Source organism: Pecten maximus, chromosome 8 (genome assembly GCF_902652985.1).
Source record: "Pecten maximus chromosome 8, xPecMax1.1, whole genome shotgun sequence".
Lineage (NCBI taxonomy): Eukaryota > Metazoa > Mollusca > Bivalvia > Pectinida > Pectinidae > Pecten > Pecten maximus.
The window spans coordinates 8,248,176-8,252,084 of NC_047022.1; the positions used below are offsets into that span (position 1 = coordinate 8,248,176).

A 3,909-nucleotide genomic window follows, 5' to 3' on the forward strand; every position below is an offset into this window, starting at 1 on the left:
ATTGAGCTGCCCAGCAACATCATCATGCACAATGGTATGCACAATATCCCCCTCCTGCCACTTCCCTTTCTTACAGCTTGTATAATACCGAATGAAAGGCCAATCATCCACCTGTGAAAAAAAGTATTTAACTACCAGAAATATAATCAATACTGGAAAAATGTTGCCTAAAACTGCACCAGAATTATCTGTGTGGGAGGGGTGGGGGTTACTTATATTAAATTTGATGGGTGGAGGGGATTAAAAATCCCAATTCTTATAGTATTCCCTATACTAAAATATGTTTCAATGTTTGATGGATGGTGGGTCATCTGAAAAATGTTAATGCCTCCCATGAATTCCTCCCACAGATAATTTTGGTACAGACCTTATCATTACCAAGTGGTCAATACAGCGGAACTGAGTATAATGTGCTGTATAATGTAATGTGCAGCTGGAAACTGAATGTCTAAAGTAGTGGGGAGCTGAACATCGACAGCGGCAGGAGGCTGATCAACGACAGTGGCGGGTAGCTGAACATCGACAGCGGCAGGAGGCTGATCAACGACAGTGGCGGGTAGCTGGACAGCGGCAGGAGGCTGATCAACGACAGTGGCAGGAGGCTGATCAACGACAGTGGCGGGTAGCTGGACATCGACAGTGGCAAGAGGCTGATCAACAACAGCAGCTGGAAACTGAGTGTCTAAAGTAGTGGGGAGCTGAACATCGACAGCGGCAGGAGGCTGATCATTAGTAGAAGGCAGCCGAGTGTCTACAGTGGCATGATGCTCGTCATTAACAGCAGCAGGGCTATGAACATCTACCTTGACGTGGAGCTTCACATCTGCATTGTCCTGTTTTAGGGCATTGAAACTGCAAAAAGAAATAATTATATTATTTAGGTATTAACTTGAATATGTTTTGATATTAGGGAGCCATAACCTCAAAATTAAACATTACAATCCCTGTGAAAATCAACATATATATTAAAGGATTCTTTCCTCCGAGAAATTATAATATGCCGCTCTATCAGCCAATCAAAACAGATGTTACAAATTGAGACGTCATTTTTACGTTATAATGGGCTAATAACATAACTTCATCAGCCAGTGAAGAAATATTTTGCAAGCAAGGTTAAATCATAAAAGAACAATTTGGGTTTACATCACTAAATCAGACATGTCTTGTCCCTTACCTTTTAGAGAGTGGCTGCACTTGATTCGTCTCACTTTGGTTACCGGTCCCCATAGTCCTTGTTTTCTGTACCTACAAGATGAAAAAGATGAGAGAAAATTACCAACAAGAAAATCATACAGATCAATGCTTTGTTTTCCTTTCAAGTATAGAGAAATAGTACAAGCAAATTATTAGGACTATTCCATAATTAATCGTGTGGGAAGGTGGGAGGCACCTGTATTAATATATTATGGGTGGTAAGGTTAAAACCAGATCTGCACATTATTCCTTATTTTAAATCTCAATAATATTTGTTGGGTGGTGGGGTCTCTGAAAATGTGCATCCCACCCCTCCCATATGGTTAATTCTGGAACAGCCCTTACCTGTTCCTCCATCATGGACATCAATGTCATATCATCATCTGGAAAGCCAAGCAGGGAAAGCTGGTCATCGTCCTCGAGGGCCTGGAACAGATTTAACATCAATTATTATATTTCATTATATTTGTCTTCAATAAGCCTCCTCCCCTACAAATTTGAATAGTGAAGTTTAGGAAATGCTTAATTTGAACCATGTATATACCAGTAAAATCGATGTCAACAAATATGCACAACTAATGAAGTGGGCATATTTATGAGCATAGGCTTATAAATTTGCAGATAAATAAGGTACCTTAAAATAAAATTTTGTAAAAATGCACTCACAGTGAGGAATACATGCAGTGTTCCTTTTGTATTGAAGTTGCTTTCATTTTTAAATGCTAGTAAATAGTATCTGGAATTTGTGTATGGGTAATTCATGTTATGTACAGCTATAACAACTTAATTGGATACATTTGGCTATAGATATCACTTACATCATTTTCAAGAATTTCCAAAATTTCACTGAGGCCAGATAGTTCCATGTCCTTCTCCTCTTCTGAATAACTGTCATCCACAAACTCTGCTGGAATTTGCAATGGCAAAAGTGGGACGAAGTGGTTTGGAATCCAACGAGAGGACCCCATATCTTCTCTTGTTGAAGTCCACATGAGGTAAACTTCCTGGTTGGCAGCACCTATGGGCATTATCTTTCTATTAAGATCTTTGCGAACATTGGGGTTTCCTCTTTGTGGGTACACACAGTTCACTACACAGTTCATCACTGTGGCAGCAGCAAATAGCTGCCATATGCCCATATATTATCCCCTATTTGAGACTTCTAAAACCTCTTGTTGAAAAATTCTCCGGATTGTATTTTCGGTAAGAATATCTCCAAATGTGTACTTTGGAGAATAACAAGCATAAATGCCTGGGAGCTTCCTTGCTTCCCGATCTGAATAAATAGCTCCTCTACACAGATGATGGTAATCTAAGTATTCATCTTCATTTTTTGCCAACTCCATAATTATCCTTACTCTCATCTCTTCATGCTTATCTTCATTGCCACACACATGCGCCGAAACCGACCGTGGCAAACAATTGCCGTCTGCAGCTACTTGCGCCGGATAAACTGAAGCATTAAGATGAGATGGAATGAGGTTGGATGCAATCTTGTCAATAGAAAATTTGTTTTCGATGATAGTAGGCCTACTTGTGAGTGAGTTGATATTAAGGACATTCATGTTTTTTGAGAAAGAATACACTTTGCACTTCAGTGCTTCGTATGTCGCACAATGCTGAAATTCATCCAGAATGTTTGAAAAGTCCATTTCCGGTGTTTTCTTTTTTGATGGTATCTTTTCTTTAGTCCCAGAATTTCTTGTTTCGGGTATGTTCTCCTTTGCTACCAGTCTCTCTCTTTTATTTGTGGAATTTCTTCTTTCTTTTATGTTCTGTTTTGCTGGTCTCTTCCCTTTATTTGCCGAATTTCTTGTTTCTGGTATGTTTTCTTTTGCTGGTCTCTTCCCTTTATTCGCAGAATTTCTTGTTTCTGGTATGTTTTCTTTTGCTGGTCTCTTCCCTTTATTTGCAGAATTTCTTGTTTGTGGTATGGTCTGTTTTGCTGGTCTCTTTCCTTTATTCGCAGAATTTCTTGTTGCCGATATGTTTTCTTTTGCTGGTCTCTTCCCTTTATTCGCAGAATTTCTAGTTTCTGGTATGTTCTCCTTTTTTGTTTCGTTCTGTCCATTGCTGATTTCATCAGTGTTTTTTTCCTTTCTCTTTTTCCTTGTTTCCCCCATGTCCACTTTTCCGAATGCATTGACAAATCTTGCATTAGGGCAGTTGTTGCGATTTCCTGTCCTACAACCAATGCAGAAGCATGACAGGTTTCGCACTTCAAGTATGTTGGTCCCAGGACAGTTGACAATCTGGTGTAAATTCCTGGTTCCCTGCACAGTTTTTACATCAACTTCTTTCTGTCTTGAAATATCCTCTTTCGGTACAAAAAAGAATTTCCTTTTAGTCATTGTCTCATTTAACTCCAGATTCTCTTTACAAAATCTAAACATGTCTTCAGCGTTGTTAATAATAACTTTCCTGCTAACAATGGCCCTGTCAACAGCTCTGTTAATGATCCCCGTTTCAGCATCGCAATCTCCCTTCCCATGCTCAGATCCGAAGAAGTTTCGATTTACGGGTATTTGCGACTTTGACAGCAGCTTGAAAGGTCCCTTGGACTTATATTGAGAACTGCACCCATCACTGAATAAGACCATTTCATCTATGTCTAAAGACATGTTTAAATGTTGATTTACTGTGGAATGGAAATGCTCCACCGCCTGATAATCATGATTGTGATCATCAGATATAATGATATCAGCTTCCCGTACA

General features: G+C 39.3%; 1 long non-coding RNA gene across 1 annotated transcript; it reads right to left on the reverse strand.

The window, feature by feature from the left end:
- Positions 1–829: 829 nt before the first annotated feature.
- Positions 830–2,116, reverse strand: LOC117333370. Its single transcript, XR_004533885.1, has 4 exons — positions 2,013–2,116; positions 1,540–1,620; positions 1,175–1,245; positions 830–852 (listed from the first exon to the last, which is right to left on the reverse strand). It is a non-coding gene; the product is annotated as an uncharacterized LOC117333370 (long non-coding RNA).
- Between the last annotated feature and the right edge of the window lie 1,793 nt (positions 2,117–3,909).